Raw genomic sequence first — 21,623 nt, 5'->3', positions numbered from 1 at the left:
GATCTTATCGAAACGTATAAGATTATGAGGGGGCTTGACAAGGTGGATGCAGAGAGAATGTTTCCACTGATGGGGGAGACTAGAACTAGAGGACATGATCTTAGAATAAGGGGCCGCCCATTTAAAACAGTTGAGAAATTTCTTCTGAGGGTTGTAAATCGCTGGCATTCTCTGCCTCAGAGAACTGTGGAAACCGCGACATTGAATAAATTTAAGACAGACGATTTCGTAAACGATAAGGGAATAAGGGGGCGGGCAGGGAAGTGGAGCTGAGTCCATGATCAGATCAGCCATGATCTATTTAAATGGCGGAGCAGGCTCGAGGGGCCGAATGGCCGACTCCTGCTCCTATTTCTGATGTTCTTTCCTCCCCTCCCCCCATTCAGGGCCCCAGCACTTCCTTAAACGTTTCAAACTTTTTCCAGTTCTGACGAAGGGTCGTTGATCCGAAACGTTAACTCTGTTTCTCTCCACAGATGCTGCCCGACCCGCTGAGATTTCCAGCATTTTCTGTTGTTATTTGAGTGGGGCTGGGGGGAGGATTGAATCTTGAGAGTGACGGGTTGATTGTGACGGGTGTTTGAAATCGATGTACTGGGCGGTGGGAAACTGGTGCGAGTTACTGAAGGTGGGTGTTGGTGAGTGCAGGTTGGGAGGGGAAAGGCACGGGCTGAATCACCAGGAACCACAGGGCAAGGTTTCAGCGGCTGAGACTCTCAGTCTCCTGCGACAGACTAATGCTCCCGTTTATATAGCACCTTTAACGCAGTAAAACATCTCGAGGTGCTTCACCGAGCCACATAAAGAGATGTTGGGGCAGGTGACCAAAAGCTTGGGCAAAAAGGTCGGATTGACGGAGCCTCTAAAAGGAAGGAAGGTTTCGGCTTGGCATTGCCGAGGGTGTGAGTATGAGAGTTTATGGCCGCCCTGTGTATAAATGTGGATGGGGGACCTGCGTGAGGCGGAGCTTTCGGGGGGCCTTGCTTGAGCTGTCCTGGAGTGCTCCAAGCCCTCAGAGCGACTAGGGTAGGTACAGGTTTACAGCACGAGGCACCCCCCCACTGCTGTACTGATTGAAACTGGCCATCGCTACACGGGCTGGAGATAGAGGAACAAAGGGACCTTGGAGTGCAGGTCCACAGATCCCTGAAGGTAGCAGGCCTGGTAGATAAGGTGGTGAAGAAGTCATACGGAATACTTGCCTTTATTAGTCGAGGCATAGAATACAAGAGCAGGGAGGTTATGTTTGAACTGTATAAAACATTGGTTAGGCCACAGCTGGAGTACTGCGTGCAGTTCTGGTCACCACATTACAGGAAAGATGTGACTGCACTGAAGAGGGTACAGAGGAGATTTACCAGGATGTTGCCTGGACTGGAGAATTTTAGCGATGAGGAAAGATTGGATAGGACGGGGTTGTTTTCTTTGGAACTGAGGGGAGACCTTATTGTGGTGTATAAAATTATGAGAGGCCTGGATAGAGTGGATAGGAAGGACCTGTTTCCCTTAGCAGAGGGGTCAACAACCAGGGGGCATAGATTTAAAGTAATTGGTAGAAGGTTTAGAGGGGATTTGAGGGGAAATGTTTTCACCCAGAGGGTGGTGGGGGTCTGGAACTCACTACCTGAAAGGGTGGTAGAGGCAGAAACCCTCACCACATTTAAAAAGTACTTAATATGCACCTGAAGTGCCGTAACCTACAGGGCTACAGACCGAGAGCTGGAAAGTGGGATTAGGCTGGGCAGCTCTTGGTCGGCCGGTGCAGACACGATGGGCCGAATGGCCTCCTTCTGTCCTGTAAATGTCTCTGATTCTGTGACTGGATGGACCCTGGGAGTGTCCTGGTCTGTGTGTCACCCCCTGAGCCAATGAAGGAGCCTCTGAAGATTGTGTTTGGGTGAGAGAGCAAGGAGCAATTGAGGAAATGCCCTGCGGTCCTGGCTGGGGTTTAACGAGCCTCCTGGTTGGCACCACTTGTGCCCCCAACAGGAGGGAGGGCAGCGTGGGTTTACCAGAGCGATACCCAGACTCCAGGGGTTAAAGTGCGAGGAGACATTACACAAATCCGAGTTGTATCCCCAGGAATTTATACGGTTAAGGGGTGCTTTGATCGAAGTTTTCAGGATATTATGGGGAGCTGATAGGGTGAATAGAGAGTCACTATTCCTGCTGGCTGGGGAGTCTAGGACTAGGGGCAGAGTCTAAAGATTAGAGCCAGGCCTTTCAGGGGTGAAATTAGGAAACACTTCTACACACAAAGGGCGGTAGAAGCCTGGGACACTCTTCAACAAACAGCAATTGATGTGAAGTCAATTGTTAATTTTAAACAGGAGATTGATAGCTTTTTATTTAACCGCAGGTATGAAGGGAATGGGCTAATGGCGGGTATATGGAGTTAGGTCACAGATCAGCCACAATCTCATTGAATAGCCTCCTCCTGTTCCTGTGTAACAGGCTCGAGGGGCTGAATGGGCCTCCTCCTGTTCCTGTGTAACAGGCTCGAGGAGCTGAATGGCCTCCTCCTGTTCCTGTGTAACAGGCTCGAGGGGCTGAATGGCCTCCTCCTGTCACTGTGTAACAGGCTCGAGGGGCTGAATGGCCTCCTCCTGTCACTGTGTAACAGGCTCGAGGAGCTGAATGGCCTCCTCCTGTTCCTGTGTAACAGGCTCGAGGGGCTGAATGGCCTCCTCCTGTTCCTGTGTAACAGGCTCGAGGGGCTGAATGGCCTCCTCCTCCTCCGGTTCCTGTGTAACAGGCTCGAGGGGCTGAATGGCCTCCTCCTGTTCCTGTGTAACAGGCTCGAGGGGCTGAATGGCCTCCTCCTGTTCCTGTGTAACAGGCTCGAGGGGCTGAATGGCCTCCTCCTGTTCCTGTGTAACAGGCTCGAGGGGCTGAATGGCCTCCTCCTGTTCCTGTGTAACAGGCTCGAGGGGCTGAATGGCCTCCTCCTGTTCCAGTGTAACAGGCTCGAGGGGCTGAATGGCCTCCTCCTGTTCCTGTGTAACAGGCTCGAGGGGCTGAATGGCCTCCTCCTGTTCCTCTATAACTGGCTCGAGGGGCTGAATGGGCCTCCTCCTGTTCCTGTGGAACAGGCTCAAGGGGCTGAATGGCCTCCTCCTGTCCTGTATAACAGGCTCGAGGGGCTGAATGGCCTCCTCCTGTTCCTGTGTAACAGGCTCGAGGGGCTGAATAGCCTCCTCCTGTTCCTGTGTAACAGGCTCGAGGGGCAGAATGGGCCTCCTCCTGTTCCTGTGTAACAGGCTCGAGGGGCTGAATAGCCTCCTCCTGTTCCTGTGTAACAGGCTCGAGGGGCAGAATGGGCCTCCTCCTGTTCCTATGCAACAGGCTGAATGGGCTCCTGTTCCTGTGTAACAGGCTTGAGGGGCTGAATAGCCTCCTCCTGTCCCTATGTAACAGGCTCGAGGAGCTGAATGGCCTCCTCCTGTTCCTATGTAACAGGCTCGAGGGGCTGAATGGCCTCCTCCTGTTCCTGTGTAACAGGCTCGAGGGGCTGAATGGCCTCATCCTGTTCCTGTGTAACAGGCTCGAGGGGCTGAATGGCCTCCTCCTGTTCCTGTGTAACAGGCTCGATGGGCTGAATGGCCTCCTCCTGTTCCTGTGTAACAGGCTCGAGGGGCTGAATGGCCTCCTCCTGTTCCTGTGTAACAGGCTCGAGGGGCTGAATGGCCTCCTCCTGTCCCTGTGTAACAGGCTCGAGGGGCTGAATGGCCTCCTCCTGTTCCTGTGTAACAGGCTCGAGGGGCTGAATGGCCTCCTCCTGTCACTGTGTAACAGGCTCGAGGAGCTGAATGGCCTCCTCCTGTTCCTGTGTAACAGGCTCGAGGGGCTGAATGGCCTCCTCCTGTTCCTGTGTAACAGGCTCGAGGGGCTGAATGGCCTCCTCCTCCCTCCGGTTCCTGTGTAACAGGCTCGAGGGGCTGAATGGCCTCCTCCTGTTCCTGTGTAACAGGCTCGAGGGGCTGAATGGCCTCCTCCTGTTCCTGTGTAACAGGCTCGAGGGGCTGAATGGCCTCCTCCTGTTCCAGTGTAACAGGCTCGAGGGGCTGAATGGCTTCCTCCTGTTCCTGTGTAACAGGCTTGAGGGGCTGAATGGCCTCCTCCTGTTCCTCTATAACTGGCTCGAGGGGCTGAATGGGCCTCCTCCTGTTCCTGTGGAACAGGCTCAAGGGGCTGAATGGCCTCCTCCTGTCCTGTATAACAGGCTCGAGGGGCTGAATGGCCTCCTCCTGTTCCTGTGTAACAGGCTCGAGGGGCTGAATAGCCTCCTCCTGTTCCTGTGTAACAGGCTCGAGGGGCAGAATGGGCCTCCTCCTGTTCCTGTGTAACAGGCTCGAGGGGCTGAATGGCCTCCTCCTGTCCCTGTGTAACAGGCTCGAGGGGCTGAATGGCCTCCTCCTGTTCCTATGCAACAGGCTGAATGGGCTCCTGTTCCTGTGTAACAGGCTTGAGGGGCTGAATAGCCTCCTCCTGTCCCTGTGTAACAAGCTCGAGGAGCTGAATGGCCTCCTCCTGTTCCTATGTAACAGGCTCGAGGGGCTGAATGGCCTCCTCCTGTTCCTGTGTAACAGGCTCGAGGGGCTGAATGGCCTCATCCTGTTCCTGTGTAACAGGCTCGAGGGGCTGAATGGCCTCCTCCTGTTCCTGTGTAACAGGCTCGAGGGGCTGAATGGCCTCCTCCTGTTCCTGTGTAACAGGCTCGAGGGGCTGAATGGCCTCCTCCTGTTCCTGTGTAACAGGCTCGAGGAGCTGAATGGCCTCCTCCTGTTCCTGTGTAACAGGCTCGAGGAGCTGAATGGCCTCCTCCTGTTCCTGTGTAACAGGCTCGAGGGGCTGAATGGCCTCCTCCTGTTCCTGTGTAACAGGCTCGAGGGGCTGAATGGCCTCCTCCTGTTCCTGTGTAACAGGCTCGAGGGGCTGAATGGGCCTCGTCCTGTTCTTGTGGAACAGGCTCAAGGGGCTGAATGGCCTCCTCCTGTCCTGTATAACAGGCTCGAGGGGCTGAATGGCCTCCTCCTGTTCCTGTGTAACAGGCTCGAGGGGCTGAATAGCCTCCTCCTGTTCCTGTGTAACAGGCTCGAGGGGCTGAATGGGCCTCCTCCTGTTCCTGTGTAACAGGCTCGAGGGGCTGAATGGCCTCCTCCTGTCCCTGTGTAACAGGCTCGAGGGGCTGAATGGCCTCCTCCTATTCCTGTGTAACAGGCTCGAGGGGCTGAATGGCCTCCTCCTGTTCCTGTGTAACAGGCTCGAGGGGCTGAATGGGCCTCGTCCTGTTCTTGTGGAACAGGCTCAAGGGGCTGAATGGCCTCCTCCTGTCCTGTATAACAGGCTCGAGGGGCTGAATGGCCTCCTCCTGTTCCTGTGTAACAGGCTCGAGGGGCTGAATAGCCTCCTCCTGTTCCTGTGTAACAGGCTCGAGGGGCTGAATGGGCCTCCTCCTGTTCCTGTGTAACAGGCTCGAGGGGCTGAATGGGCCTCCTCCTGTTCCTGTGTAACAGGCTCGAGGGGCTGAATGGCCTCCTCCTGTTCCTGTGTAACAGGCTCGAGGGGCTGAATGGGCCTCCTCCTGTTCCTGTGTAACAGGCTCGAGGGGCTGAATGGGCCTCCTCCTGTTCCTGTGTAACAGGCTCGAGGGGCTGAATGGCCTCCTCCTGTTCCTGTGTAACAGGCTCGAGGGGCTGAATGGGCCTCCTCCTGTTCCTGTGTAACAGGCTCGAGGGGCTGAATGGCCTCCTCCTGTTCCTATGTAACAGGTTCGAGGGGCCGAATGGGCCTCCTGTTCCTGTGTAACAGGCTCGAGGGGCTGAATGGTCTCCTGTTCCTGTGTAACAGGCTCGAGGGGCTGAATGGCCTCCTCCTGTTCCTGTGTAACAGGCTCGAGGGGCTGAATGGCCTCCTCCTGTTCCTATGTAACAGGTTCGAGGGGCTGAATGGCCTCCTCCTGTTCCTGTGTAACGGGCTCGAGGGGCTGAATGGCCTCCTCCTGTTCCTGTGTAACAGACTCGAGGGGCTGAATAGCCTCCTCCTGTTCCTGTGTAACAGGCTCGAGGGGCTGAATGGGCCTCCTCCTGTTCCTGTGTAACAGGCTCGAGGGGCTGAATGGCCTCCTCCTGTCCTGTATAACAGGCACGAGGGGCTGAATGGCCTCCTCCTGTTCCTGTGTAACAGGCTCGAGGGGCGGAATAGCCTCCTCCTGTTCCTATGTAACAGGCTCGAGGGGCAGAATGGGCCTCCTCCTGTTCCTGTGTAACAGGCTCGAGGGGCTGAATGGCCTCCTCCTGTTCCTATGCAACAGGCTGAATGGGCTCCTGTTCCTGTGTAACAGGCTTGAGGGGCTGAATAGCCTCCTCCTGTCCCTGTGTAACAGGCTCGAGGAGCTGAATGGCCTCCTCCTGTTCCTATGTAACAGGCTCGAGGGGCTGAATGGCCTCCTCCTGTTCCTGTGTAACAGGCTCGAGGGGCTGAATGGCCTCATCCTGTTCCTGTGTAACAGGCTCGAGGGGCTGAATGGCCTCCTCCTGTTCCTGTGTAACAGGCTCGAGGGGCTGAATGGCCTCCTCCTGTTCCTGTGTAACAGGCTCGAGGGGCTGAATGGCCTCCTTCTGTTCCTGTGTAACAGGCTCGAGGGGCTGAATAGCCACCTCCTGTCCCTGTGTAACAGGCTCGAGGAGCTGAATGGCCTCCTCCTGTTCCTGTGTAACAGGCTCGAGGGGCTGAATGGCCTCCTCCTGTTCCTGTGTAACAGGCTCGAGGGGCTGAATGGCCTCCTCCTGTTCCTGTGTAACAGGCTCGAGAGGCTGAATGGACCTCGTCCTGTTCTTGTGGAACAGGCTCGAGGGGCTGAATGGGCCTCCTCCTGTTCCTGTGTAACAGGCTCGAGGGGCTGAATGGCCTCCTCCTGTCCCTGTGTAAGAGGCTCGAGGGGCTGAATGGCCTCCTCCTGTTCCTGTGTAACAGGCTGAATGGGCTCCTCCTGTTCCTGTGTAACAGGCTCGAGGGGCAGAATGGGCCTCCTCCTGTTCCTGTGTAACAGGCTCGAGGAGCTGAATGGCCTCCTCCTGTTCCTGTGTAACAGGCTCGAGGGGCTGAATGGCCTCCTCCTGTTCCTGTGTAACAGGCTCGAGGGGCTGAATGGCCTCCTCCTGTTGCTGTGTAACAGGCTCGAGGGGCTGAATGGCCTCCTCCTGTTCCTGTGTAACAGGCTTGAGGGGCTGAATGGGCCTCCTCCTGTTCCTGTGTAACAGGCTCGAGGGGCTGAATGGCCTCCTCCTGTTCCTGTGTAACAGGCTCCAGGGGCTGAATGGCCTCCTCCTGTTCCTGTGTAACAGGCTCAAGGGGCTGAATGGGTCTCCTCTTGTTCCTGTGTAACAGGCTCGAAGGGCTGAATGGGCCTCCTCCTGTTCCTGTGTAACAGGCTCGAGGGGCTGAATGGGCCTCCTCCTGTTCCTGTGTAACAGGCTCGAGGGGCTGAATGGCCTCCTCCTGTTCCTGTGTAACAGGCTCGAGGGGCTGAATGGCCTCCTCCTGTTCCTGTGTAACAGGCTCGAGGGGCTGAATGGGCTCCTGTTCCTATGTAACAGGCTCGAGGGGGTGAATGGGCTCCTGTTCCTGTGTAACAGGCTCGAGGAACTGAATGGCCTCCTGTTCCTGTCTAACAGGCACGAGGGGCTGAATGGGCCTCCTCCTGTTCCTGTGTAACAGGCTCGAGGGGCTGAATGGGCCTCCTCCTGTTCCTGTGTAACAGGCTCGAGGGGCTGAATGGCCTCCTCCTGTTCCTATGTAACAGGTTCGAGGGGCCGAATGGGCCTCCTGTTCCTGTGTAACAGGCTCGAGGGGCTGAATGGTCTCCTGTTCCTGTGTAACAGGCTCGAGGGGCTGAATGGCCTCCTCCTGTTCCTGTGTAACAGGCTCGAGGGGCTGAATGGCCTCCTCCTGTTCCTGTGTAACAGGCTCGAGGGGCTGAATGGCCTCCTCCTGTTCCTGTGTAACAGGCTCGAGGGGCTGAATGGGCCTCCTGTTCCTGTGTAACAGGCTCGAGGGGCTGAATGGCCTCCTCCTGTTCCTATGTAACAGGCTCGAGGGGCTGAATGGGCCTCCTGTTCCTGTGTAACAGGCTCGAGGGGCTGAATGGCCTCCTCCTGTTCCTGTGTAACAGGTTCGAGGGGCTGAATGGGTCTCCTGTTCCTAATCCACCCAGGGCAAAATGCAAGTGGGCCCAAGCCGAATGGCCAATTTCTTGCAAAACCACATCCCAACCCGACAAGTCAGCAAAGGTTGGGAACTGAGTGTGTCTGAGTGCAGATCCTTAAATGGGCCATATGGTGCAGTGTGGTCCTGAGACCATGGAGCCCTGCACCGCCCCCTACAGTACAGGAGGTCAGAGCTCCCCCTGCACCGCTCCCTACAGTACTGGAGGTCAGAGCTCCCCCTGCACCGCCCCCTACAGTACTGGAGGTCAGAGCTCCCCCTGCACCGCCCCCTACAGTACCGGAGGTCAGAGCTCCCCCTGCACCACCCCCTACAGTACTGGAGGTCAGAACTCCCCCTGCACCGCCCCCTACAGTACTGGAGGTCGGAGCTCCCCCTGCACCGTCCCCTACAGTACTGGAGGTCGGAGCTCCCCCTGCACCGCCCCCTACAGTACTGGAGGTCGGAGCTCCCCCTGCACCGCCCCCTGCAGTACTGGAGGTCAGAGCTCCCCCTGCACCACCCCCTACAGTACTGGAGGTCAGTGCCCCCGCCCTGCACTGCCCCCACACACAGACTCCCACCTGCCAGGGGCACTAAGGTGGCAGCTCTGAGGTCAATAATCAAGGAAGATTTAAAGATCTCGATCTGTCATTTCGATAACGGGGTTGTTCGAGCAAAAGACCGGAGACAGAGAGAGAGAGACAGGAACACAGAGGACAAGTCAGAGACACACCGGGAGGGACAGGCAGAGAGAGAGAGAGAGGGTGACGGACCCAGTAAAGAGAGTTCCATCTTGCAGAGCAACTACCATGGTTCGTAAATGGACGGCCCAATCGGGAGGTAAGAGATAAGATGTGACAAGTTTAGCAAAGAAACAATCTCTAATTGATTCTCCGCAGGACAGCTGGATGGAGATCACACGGCAAACTGTGTAAACATGGGAACACACTGACACACGGGAACGCGCTAACGAACGGATGAGTGTAACTTGGTGTGAGGTAGTGGGAAAGCGAGTTGTGTAGAGGACACAGAGGCTGCGAAGAGATTTAGATAGGTTAAGCGAATGGGCTAAGGTTTGGCAGATGGAATACAATGTCGGAAAGTGTGAGGTCATCCACCTTGGGGGGGGGGGGGAAAAACAGTAAAAGGGAATATTATTTGAATGGGGAGAAATTACAACATGCTGCGGTGCAGAGGGACCTGGGGGTCCTTGTGCATGAATCCCAAAAAGTTAGTTTGCAGGTGCAGCAGGTAATCAGGAAGACGAATGAAATGTTGGCCTTCATTGCGAGAGGGATGGAGTACAAAAGCAGGGAGGTCCTGCTGCAACTGTATAGGGTATTGGTGAGGCCGCACCTGGAGTACTGCGTGCAGTTTTGGTCACCTTACTTAAGGAAGGATATACTAGCTTTGGAAGGGGTACAGAGACGATTCACTAGGCTGATTCCGGAGATGAGGGGGTTACCTTATGATGATAGATTGAGTAGACTGGGTCTTTACTCGTTGGAGTTCAGAAGGATGAGGGGTGATCTTATAGAAACATTTAAAATCATGAAAGGGATAGACAAGATAGAGGCAGAGAGGTTGTTTCCACTGGTCGGGGAGACTAGAACTAGGGGACACAGCCTCAAAATACGGGGGAGCCAATTTAAAACCGAGTTGAGAAGGAATTTCTTCTCCCAGCGGGTTGTGAATCTGTGGAATTCTCTGCCCAAGGAAGCAGTTGAGGCTAGCTCATTGAATGTATTCAAGTCACAGATAGATAGATTTTTAACCAATAAGGGAATTAAGGGTTATGGGGAGCGGGCGGGTAAGTGGAGCTGAGTCCACGGCCAGATCAGCCATGATCTTGTTGAATGGCGGAGCAGGCTCGAGGGGCTCGATGGCCTACTCCTGTTCCTAATTCTTATGTTCTTATGTTAGGATACGGCAGCAGAGTTTTGGATGAGTGTGGAAGGTGGGAGGCCGGCCAGGAGAGCGTTGGAATCGTCGAGTCTGGAGGTGATAAAGGCACAGATGAGGGTTTCAGCAGCAGATGAGCTGAGGCCAGGGTGGTGACACGACAATATACACACACTCACACACACACATATACACACACACTCACACACACAGATATACACACACACTCACACACACACACTCACACACACAGATATACACACACACTCACACACACAGATACTCACACACACAGATATACACACACACTCACACACACAGATATACACACACACAGATATACACACACAGATATACACACACAGATATACACACACACACACAGATATACACACACACTCACACACACAGATATACACACACACTCACACACACAGATATACACACACACTCACACACACAGATATACACACACTCACACACACAGATATACACACACACTCACACACAGATGCACTAACAGTGAGGGATAGGCTGGGATGGAGGAATTAGTCAGGTTTATCCTATAAATGTATCTTTATTTCCTGTACGATGGAATGTTTTTACACATTGGGCTAGGTGTGGATAGCTGGGATACAGCAGGCCCCAGTCCTGCTCGCTCTCGCACCGACTGTACACCCACCCCCACACACTGACACCGACTGTCCGGTGAAAGGAGGGCAGGGCACTTCTGCAAGTGAACGATTTCATGAAACCTTGTGTTCCCACAAAGCCAGGCGACAGTCAGCAAGAAATCGAGGCATGGTGAAAGGGAGATGATGAGGAAAGCTGAGTGTGCGGGGTGCCCAGTGCCAGCTCGCTCCTGCACTGCCCGCGGGTAAGGCTGTGGGTCTCGGGGAGGTGATGGTCTGCATGCTCAATCTTCAGTCCGCTTTGGGCCCTTTTTGTTTTTTGTCGATATTGTCAATATAAGTTATCCTTCAAGAAATCCAATGGGGAATTCAGGAGAAACTTCTTTACCCAGAGCGGGCTGAGAATGTGGAACTCGCTGCCACAGGGAGGGGTTGAGGTGAATAGTATCGATATATTTAAGGGGAGGCTGGATAAACACATGGGGGAGAAAGGAATAGAAGGATATGCCGATAGTTAGGTGAGGAAAGACGGGAGGAGGCTCATGTCGAGCATGGCCTGGCTGGAGGCCGTATATCCCGTGTCATCCTATTCTCCCCTCCCGTCCCGCGGATGTTGACTCCACGCTGGGGTACGATCTCCATGGGTGTCGGTCACTCTCTGATATGGCCTGTGTGGGGGGGGAAGGGGGGGGGTAGGGGAGGAGGGGAGGAGGGGAGGAGGGGAGGAGAGGAAGGGGTGGGGGGAGGAGGGGGGAGGGAGGAGGAGGAGGAGGGGGGGAGGGAGGGGGAGAGGGGAATGGAGGAGGGAGGGGAAAGAGGAGGAGGAGGGAGGGGAAAGAGGAGGAGGAGGGAGGGGAAAGAGGAGGAGGAGGGAGGGGAAAGAGGAGGAGGAGGGAGGGAAAGAGGAGGATGAGGGGGAAGGAGGAGGGGGGAGGGAGGAGGAGGATGAGGGGGAAGGAGGAGGGGGGGAGGGAGGAGGAGGATGAGGGGGGAGGGTGGAGGGGGGGAGGGAGGAGGAGGGGGGAGTGGAGGGGGGGAGAGAAGAGGAGGAGGAGGGAGGGGAAGGAGGAGGAGGAGGGGGGGGAGGAGCGGGGAGTGGAGTGGAGTGGAGGGGAAGGGAGTGGAGGGGAAGGGAGTGGAGTGGAGGGGAAGGGAGTGGAGTGGAGGGGAAGGGAGTGGAGGGGAAGGGAGTGGAGGGGAAGGGAGTGGAGGGGAAGGGAGTGGAGGGGAAGGGAGTGGAGGGGAGGGGCGGAGGAGGAGGGTGTTGGGTGGGAGGATGTCCCACGGTTCGATGCTGCTGAATAGTTGAGGAGAGAGGCCCACTCGACTCTCTGGCTTGTTCCTGTTCCAAGGCTGTGCTGTAGGAGTTGCCGTCGCGACCCCCGCCAGCACCAGAGGACAGTGGGATAAACAGCGACACCGCGGAGATGGCCATTTACGAGGCCTCTGAGTACGCGGGGTTGTCAAGCCAGATTAAGGTGTGTGCAGAGCAGAAACCCTCGGACACACACTGCCGACCATGGTTGGGGGGGGGGGGGGTGTCCTGTGACTGAGACCCCAGGGTACGCCAGAATGTACAGGCTGCTGCTGTCGCAGGGAGTGACGGCTCCCAGGGGGCAGATCCAGGGGAAGGGTCCCGTGTAATGGCCTCGTACCCCATTCCCTTCCTGCCCCCAATCCACACAGCAAGGTGGCAATCGTATTCCCAAACAATCAGAACCACCCCTTCCAGGTCTGATCCCCCATCGCTCGGGGGGTACATGCCCCGGGGGGGAGGGGTACATACCCTGGGGTGGGGGGAGGGTACATGCCACAGGGGGGTGGTACGGAGCCAGTGGGAGCAGGTCGAACCCACTTCCCATCGCTGAGGGTGCTGACCTCTCCCTGGGCGATGGTCAGCGAGTGGAGCATCAGCCTGCTTCCCCACATCCAATCACGGCCCAGGGCCTGGTTGGGCAGCGCAGACCTGCGAATGTTGGGTGAGGGACAGTGTAGAGGAAGCTTTACTCTGTATCTAACCCCCTGTACCTGCCCTGGGAGTGTTTGATGGGACAGTGCAGAGGGAGCTTTACTCTGTATCTAACCCGTGCTGTACCTGCCCTGGGAGTGTTTGATGGGACAGTGTAGAGGGAGCTTTACTCTGTATCTAACCCCGTGCTTTACCTGTCCTGGGAGTGTTTGATGGGACAGTGTAGAGGGAGCTTTACTCTGTATCTAACCCGTGCTGTACCTGCTCTGGGAGTGTTTGATGGGAACCTGTAGAGGGAGCTTTACTCTGTATCTAACCCAGGCTGTACTTCTCCTGCGAGTGTTTGATGGGACAGTGTAGAGGGAGCTTTACTCTGTATCTAACCCCCTGTACCTGTCCTGGGAATGTTTGATGGGACAGTGTAGAGGGAGCTTTAATCTGTATTAGTGAATAAAAGCCGAGTCGATCCAGTCTTTCTTCATATGTCAGTCCTGCTATCCCGGGAATCAGTCTGGTGAACCTTCGCTGCACTCTCCCAATAGCAAGAATGTCCTTCCTCAGATTAGGAGACCAAAACTGCACACAATACTCAAGGTGAGGCCTCACCAAGGCCCTGTACAACTGCAATAAGACCTCCCTGCTCCTCTATTCAAATCCCCTCGCTATGAAGACCTGCATGCCATTTGCTTTCTTGACTGCATGCTGTACCTGCACACCTACCTTCAGTGACTGATGTACCATGGCACCCAGGTCTCATTGCACCTCCCGTTTTACTAATCTGTCACCATTCACATCATAATCTGCCTTTCTGTTTTTGCCACCAAAGTGGATATCGAGGGAGCTTTACTGTGTATCTAACTCATGCTGTACCTGCTCTGCAAGTGTTTGATGGGAACCAGTAGAGGGAGCTTTACTCTGTATCTAACCCCCTGTACCTGCCCTGGGAGTGTTTTGATGGGACAGTGTAGAGGGAGCTTTACTCTGTATCTAACCCCCTGTACCTGCCCTGGGAGTGTTTGATGGGACAGTGTAGAGGGAGCTTTACTCTGTATCTAACCCCCTGTACCTGCCCTGGGAGTGTTTGATGGGACAGTGGAGTGGGAGCTTTACTCTGTATCTAACCCCCTGTACTGCCATGGGAGTGTTTGATGGGACAATGTAGAGGGAGCTTTACTCTGTATCTAACCCGTGCTGTACCTGTTCTGGGAATGTATGATGGGACCGTGTACAGGGAGCTTTACTCTGTCATCATTGTTCCGCCTGAGGGACAAATACAAGGCATTGTGGCAACACCCTCACTCCAAGCACTGACACCTGCTTGACTATGTCATTGTCTGAGCCAGGGATCGCAAGGATGTGCACATCAGCTGCGTCCTGACAGGAGCCGATGACTGCTGGACGGACCACCGCCTAATCCGAAGTGTCATCGACATTAACATTGCCCCAAAGCAGAGGGAGCAGCAGAAGCAGTGCCACAAAAAATTCAATGCTGGGGCACTGAGAGACCCAGCTAAGAGAGTCCGAAACAGCCAGCGCCTCACAGCTAACCTGGCGTGCCTTGATAACCCCGAGACGCAGAATGCCCACAGTGCTTGGTCTGCCCTCCAGGCCTCTATAACCAGGGCCTGCAAAGAGATACTCGGTTCCTCAACCAGGAAACACCAGGACTGGTCTGATGAGAATGATCAGGAGATCCAAGAGCTAATAGATCGCAAATGCAGCGCATTTCTGAGCCTTAAACAACAACCCAATGCAGGAGCAGCAAAGCAGCATTACAAATGGCACAAGGCTCAGGTCCAACAAAAAAACCCGGGACCTAAAGAACAGGTGGTGGATGAAGAAAGCACAGGAGATACAGCAGCTGGCCAACAACCATGATGTGCGAGGCTTCTTCATCAAGGCCACCTACAGGCCAAACAACCAAGGCCCCACCCCACTACTGGCCAACAACGGGGAAACACTCATCAAGGACACCGAGGCAGTCAGAGCCCACTGGAAGGAGCACTTCGAAGATCTCCTCAATCGAGACTCTGCCTTTGACTCGAGTGTCCTCGACTCCATCCCGCAGTACTGCTTTGAGTACTGTTGAGGGGGATGACTCATCAGGGGAGGGCAGCAGCAGCCAAGTTCATGGCACCGTGGCTGGCTCTGTTGCACAGGAGGGCAGGAAAAAGAGTGGGAGAGCGATAGTGATAGGGGATTCGATTGTAAGGGGAATAGATAGGCGTTTCTGCGGCCGCAACCGAGTCTCCAGGGTGGTATGTTGCCTCCCTGGTGCAAGGGTCACGGATGTCTCGGAGCGGGTGCAGGACATTCTTAAAAGGGAGGGAGAACAGCCAGTTGTCGTGGTGCACATTGGTACCAACGACATAGGTTAAAAAAAGGGATGAGGTCCTACGAGACGAATTTAAGGAGCTAGGAGCTAAATTAAAAATTAGGACCTCAAAAGTAGTAATCTCGGGATTGCTACCAGTGCCACGTGCTAGTCAGAGTAGGAATTGCAGGATAGTCCAGATGAATACGTGGCTTCACCTGGGCAGGACCAGAACCAATGTCCGAGGGGGAATGTTTGCTAGTGCTGTTGGGGAGGAGTTAAACTAATATGGCAGGGGGATGGGAACCAATGCAGGGAGACAAAGGGAAACAAAATGGAGACAGAAGCAAAAGACAGAAAGGAAATGAGGAAAAGTGGAGGGCAGAGAAACCCTGGCAAAAAACAAAAAGGGCCAATGTATTCGGAACCCAGGAGAGGGCTCTGAGCTAGTTAGAGTGGGTGAGAGCTCAGATGAACAGGACCCCAAGAAAGAATGCAAAATGCAGGAGGCAACAGAGCAGAGTAGCACTGGGATAAGTGTAAACCACAAGGTGATAGGAAGGGACAATATGTATGAATATAAAGGGGCTGCAGGAGGGGTCAAAACTAAAAATCATGGTTTAAAAACTAGTATTAAAACACTTTACCTAAACGCACGCAGCATTCGAAATAAAGTAAATGAGTTGACGGCACAAATCATTACAAATGGATATGATTTGGTGGCCATTACAGAAACGTGGTTGCAGGGTGGCCAAGACTGGGAATTAAACATACAGGGGTATCTGACAATTCGGAAGGATAGACAAGAAGGGAAAGGAGGTGGGGTAGCTCTGTTAATAAAAGATGATATCAGGGCAGTTGTGAGAGACGATATTGGCTCTAATGAACAAAATGTTGAATCATTGTGGGTGGGGATTAGAGATAGTAAGGGGAAAAAGTCACTGGTGGGTGTAGTTTATATGCCCCCAAATAATAATTTCACGGTGGGGCGGACAATAATCAAGTGAATAATAGAGGCATGTGAAAAAGGAACGGCAGTAATCATGGGGGATTTTAACCTACATATCGATTGGTCAAATCAAATCGCACGGGGTAGCCTTGAGGAGGAATTCATAGAATGCATATGGGATTGTTTCTTAGACCAGTATGTTACAGAACCTACAAGGGAGCAAGCTATCTTAGATCTGGTCCTGTGTAATGAGACAGGAATAATAAACGATCTCCTAGCAAAAGATCCTCTTGGAATGAGTGATCACAGTATGGTTAAATTTGTAATACAGATTGAGGGTGAGGAAGTAGTGTCTCAAACGAGCGTACTATGCTTAAACAAAGGGGACTACAGTGGGATGAGGGCAGAGTTGGCTAAAGTAGACTGGAAACACAGACTAAACGGTGGCACAATTAAGGAACAGTGGAGGACTTTTAAGGAGCTCTTTCATAGTGCTCAACAAAAATATATTCCAGTGAAAAAGGGCGGTAAGAGAAAGGATAACCAGCCGTGGATAACCAAGGAAATAAAGGAGAATATCAAATTAAAAACCAATGTGTATAAGGTGGCCAAGGTTAGTGGGAAACTAGAAGATTGGGAAAATTTTAAACGACAGCAAAGAATGACAAAGAAAGCAATAAAGAAAGGAAAGATAGATTACGAAATTAAACTTGCACAAAACATAAAAACAGATAGTAAAAGCTTTTACCGATATATAAAACAGAAGAGAGTGACTAAAGTAAATGTTGGTCCCTTCGAAGATGAGAAGGGGGATTTAATAATGGGAAATGTGGAAATGGCTGAGACCTTAAACAATTATTTTGCTTCGGTCTTCACAGTGGAAGACACAAAAACCATGCCAAAAATTGCTGGTCACGGGAATGTGGGAAGGGAGGACCTTGAGACAATCACTATCACTAGGGAGGTAGTGCTGGACAGACTAATGGGACTGAAGGTAGACAAGTCCCCTGGTCCTGATGAAATGCATCCCAGGGTATTAAAAGAGATGGCGGAAGTTATAGCAGATGCATTTGCTATAATCTACCAAAATTCTCTGGACTCTGGGGAGGTACGAGCGGATTGGAAAGCAGCTAATGTAACGTCTCTGTTTAAAAAAAGAGGACAGGCAAAAGGCAGGTAACTATAGGCCGGTTAGTTTAACATCTGTAGTGGGGAAAATGCTTGAAACTATCATTAAGGAAGAAATAGCGGGACATCTAGATAGGAACAGTGCAATCAAGCAGATGCAACAAGGATTCATGAAAGGGAAATCATATTTAACTAATTTACTGGAATTCTTTGAGGATATAACGAGCATGGTGGATAGAGGTGTACCAATGGATGTGGGTGTATTTAGATTTCCAAAAGGCATTCGATAAGGTGCCACACAAAAGGTTACTGCAGAAGATAAAGGTACGCGGAGTCAGAGGAAATGTATTAGCATGGATAGAGAATTGACTGGCGAACAGAAAGCAGAGAGTAGGAATAACTGGGTCCTTTTCCGGTTGGAAATCAGTGATTAGTGGTGTGCCACAGGGATCGGTGCTGGGACCACAACTGTTTACAATATACATAGATGACCTAGAAGAGGGGACAGAGAGTAGTGCAACAAAATTTGCAGATGACACTAAGATTAGTGGGAAAGCGGGTTGTGCAGAGGACTAAGAGAGGCTGCAAGGAGGTTTGGATAGGTTAAGTGAATGGGCTAAGGTTTGGCAGATGGAATACAATGTCGGAAAGTGTGAGGTCATCCACCTTGGGGAAAAAAAACAATAAAAGGGAATATTATTTGAATGGGGAGAAATTACAACATGCTGCGGTGCAGAGGGACCTGGGGGTCCTTGTGCATGAATCCCAAAAAGTTAGTTTGCAGGTGCAGCAGGTAATCAGGAAGGCGAATGGAATGTTGGCCTTCATTGCGAGAGGGATGGAGTACAAAAGCAGGGAGGTCCTGCTGCAACTGTATAGGGTATTGGTGAGGCCGCACCTGGAGTACTGCGTGCAGTTTTGGTCACCTTACTTAAGGAAGGATATACTAGCTTTGGAGGGGGTACAGAGACGATTCACGAGGCTGATTCGAGAAATGAGGGGGTTACCTTATGATGATAGATTGAGTAGACTGGGTCTTTACTCCTTGGAGTTCAGAAGGATGAGGGGTGATCTTATAGAAACGTTTAAAATCATGAAAGGGATAGACAAGATTGAGGCAGAGAGGTTGTTTCCACTGGTCGGGGAGACTAGAACTAGGGGGCACAGCCTCAAAATACGGGGGAGCCAATTTAAAACCGAGTTGAGAAGGAATTTCTTCTCCCAGAGGGTTGTGAATCTGTGGAATTCTCTGCCCAAGGAAGCAGTTGAGGCTAGCTCAGTGAATGTATTCAAATCACAGATAGATAGATTTTTAACCAATAAGGGAATTAAGGGTTACGGGGAGCGGGCGGGTAAGTGGAGCTGAGTCCACGGCCAGATCAGCCATGATCTTGTTGAGTGACGGAGCAGGCTCGAGGGGCTAGATGGCCTACTCCTGTTCCTAATTCTTATGTTCTTATGCTACCTGCCACCACCTCAGTGAGACCCCAACACTGCACAAGGTAGAAAAAGCCAAAAGACAGCTTAAAAACAACAAGGCTACATGTGCGGACGGAATCCCTGCTGAGGCATTGAAGTATGGTGGAGAGGGACTGTTGGCGCGAATACATGACCTTATCTCTCTCATCTGGACGGGGGAGAGCATGCCGGGAGTTCTCAGAGACGCAGTAATCGTGACCATCTTTAAAAAAGGCGACAAGTCCGACTGCGGCAACTACAGGGGAATCTCCCTGCTATCAGCCACTGGGAAATTCGTCGCTCGAGTTCTCCTCAATCGTCTTCTCCCTGTGGCCGAGGAGCTCCTCCCGGAGTCGCAGTGCGGATTTCGTCCCCTACGGGGCACAACGGACATGATCTTTGCAGCGTGACAGCTGCAGGAAAAATACAGGGAGCAGCGCCAGCCCTTATACATGGTCTTCTTCGACCTTACAGAGGCCTTTGACACTGTCAACCGCGAGGGTCTATGGAGCATCCTCCTCCATTTCGGATGTCCCCAAAAGTCCGTCACCATCCTCCGCCTGCTCCACAGCGACATGCAGGCCGTGATCCTTACCAATGGAAACATCACAGACCCGATCCACGTCCAGACCAGGGTCAAGCAGGGCTGCGTCATCGCCCCAACCCTCTTCTCAATCTTTCTCGCTGCTCAACAAGCTCCCCGCTGGAGTGGAACTAAACTATAGAACCAGTGGGAAGCTGTTCAACCTTCGCCGTTTCCAGTCCAGGTCCAAGATCACCCCAACCTCTGTCGCTGAGCTACAGTACACGGACGATGCCTGCGTCTGCGCACATACAGAGGCTGAACTCCAGGATATAGTCGACGTATTTACCAAGGCGTACGAAAGCATGGGCCTTACGTTAAACATCCGTAATACAAAAGCCCTCCACCAGCCTGTCCTCGCCACACAGCACTGCCCCCCAGTCCATCCAGATCCACGGCGTGGCCCTGGACAACGTGGACCACTTCCCGTACCTCGGGAGCCTCCTATCAACAAGAGCAGGCATCGACGACAAAATCCAACACCGCCTCCAGTGCGCCAGTGCAGCCTTCGGCCGCCTGAGGAAAAGAGTGTTTGAAGACCAGGCCCTCAAAACTGTCACCAAGCTCATGGTCTACAGGGCTGTAGTGATACCCGCCCTCCTGTATGGCTCAGAGACGTGGACCATGTACAGTTGACACCTCAAGTTGCTGGAGAAATATCACCAACGATGTCTCCGCAAGATCCTACAAATCCCCTGGGAGGACAGACGCACAAACCTCAGTGTCCTCGACCAGGCCAACATCCCCAGCATTGAAGCACTGACCACACTTGATCAGCTCCGCTGGGCAGGCCACATTCTCCGCATGCCCGACATGAGATTCCCAAAGCAAGTGCTCTACTCGGAACTCCTTCACGGCAAACGAGCCGAAGTTGGGCAGAGAAAACGTTACAAGGACACCCTCAAAGCCTCCCTGATAAAGTGCAACATCCCCACCGACACCTGGGAGTCCCTGGCCAAAGATCGCCCTAAGTAGAGGAAGTGCATCCGGGAGGGCGCTGAGCACCTCGAGTCTTGTCACCGAGAGCGTGCAGAAACCAAGCGCAGGCAGCGGAAAGAGCGTGCGGCAAACCAGCCTCACCCTCGATGCCTATCTGTCCCACGTGTGACAGGGTCTGTGGCTTTTGTATTGAACTGTTCAGCCACCAAAGAACTCATTTCATGAGTGGAAGCAAGTCTTCCTCAATTCCGAGGGGCTGCCTACGATGATGATGATGATATACCTAATCCGTGCTGTACCTGCCCTGAGAGTGTTTGATGGGACAGTGTAGAGGGAGCTTTACTCTGTATCTAACCCCCTGTACCTGCCCAGGGAGTGTTTGATGGGACAGTGCAGAGGGAGCTTTACTCTGTATCTAACCCCCTGTACCTGCCCTGGGAGTGTTTGATGGGACAGTGTAGAGGGAGCTTTACTCTGTATTTAACCCCGTGCTGTACCTGCCCTGGGAGTGTTTGATGGGACAGTGCAGAGGGAGCTTTACTCTGTATCTAACCCAGGCTGTACTTGTCCTGCGAGTGTTTGATGGGACAGTGTAGAGGGAGCTTTACTCTGTATCTAACGCGTGCTGGACGTGCCCTGGGAGTGTTTGATGGGACAGTGTAGAAGGAGCTTTAATCTGTATCTAACCCATGTTGAACCTGCCCTGGGAGTGTTTGATCGGACAGTGTAGCGGGAACTTTACTCTATCAGTGAATATAAGCCTAGTCGATCCAGTCTTTCTTCATATGTCAGTCCTGCTATCCCGGGAATCAGTCTGGTGAACCTTCGCTGCACTCTCCCAATAGCAAGAATGTCCTTCCTCAGATTAGGAGACCAAAACTGCACACAATACTCAAGGTGAGGCCTCACCAAGGCCCTGTACAACTGCAGTAAGACCTCCCTGCTCCTCTATTCAAATCCCCTCGCTATGAAGACCTGCATGCCATTTGCTTTCTTGACTGCATGCTGTACCTGCATACCTACCTTCAGTGACTGAAGTACCATGGCACCCAGGTCTCATTGCACCTCCCGTTTTACTAATCTGTCACCATTCACATCATAATCTGCCTTCCTGTTTTTGCCACCAAAGTGGATATCGAGGGAGCTTTACTCTGTATCTAATGCATGCTGTACCTGCTCTGCAAGTGTTTGATGGGAACCAGTAGAGGGAGCTTTACTCTATATCTGACCCGTGCTGTACCTGCCCTGGGAGTGTTTGATGAGACAGTGTAGAGGGAGCCTTACTCTATATTTGATTAGTGCAGTACCTGCCCTGCAGGTGTTTGCTTGGACAGTGTAAAGGAGTTTAACTCAATCTCTAACTCCTGCTGTACCTGCTCTGGGAGATGGGGTTCGTGTAGAGGGAGCTTTACTCTGTATCTAACCCTGTGCTGTACCTGCCCTGGGAGTGTTTGATGGGACAGTGTCGAGGGAGCTTTACTCTGTATCTAACCCGTGCTGTACCTGCCCTGGGAGTGTTTGATGGGACAGTGCAGAGGGAG

The sequence above is a fragment of the Pristiophorus japonicus genome, chromosome 16 (assembly GCF_044704955.1).
Source record: "Pristiophorus japonicus isolate sPriJap1 chromosome 16, sPriJap1.hap1, whole genome shotgun sequence".
Taxonomy (NCBI): domain Eukaryota; kingdom Metazoa; phylum Chordata; class Chondrichthyes; family Pristiophoridae; genus Pristiophorus; species Pristiophorus japonicus.
The sequence above is the reverse complement of the archived record's forward strand: the minus strand, read 5'-3'. Positions refer to the sequence as shown.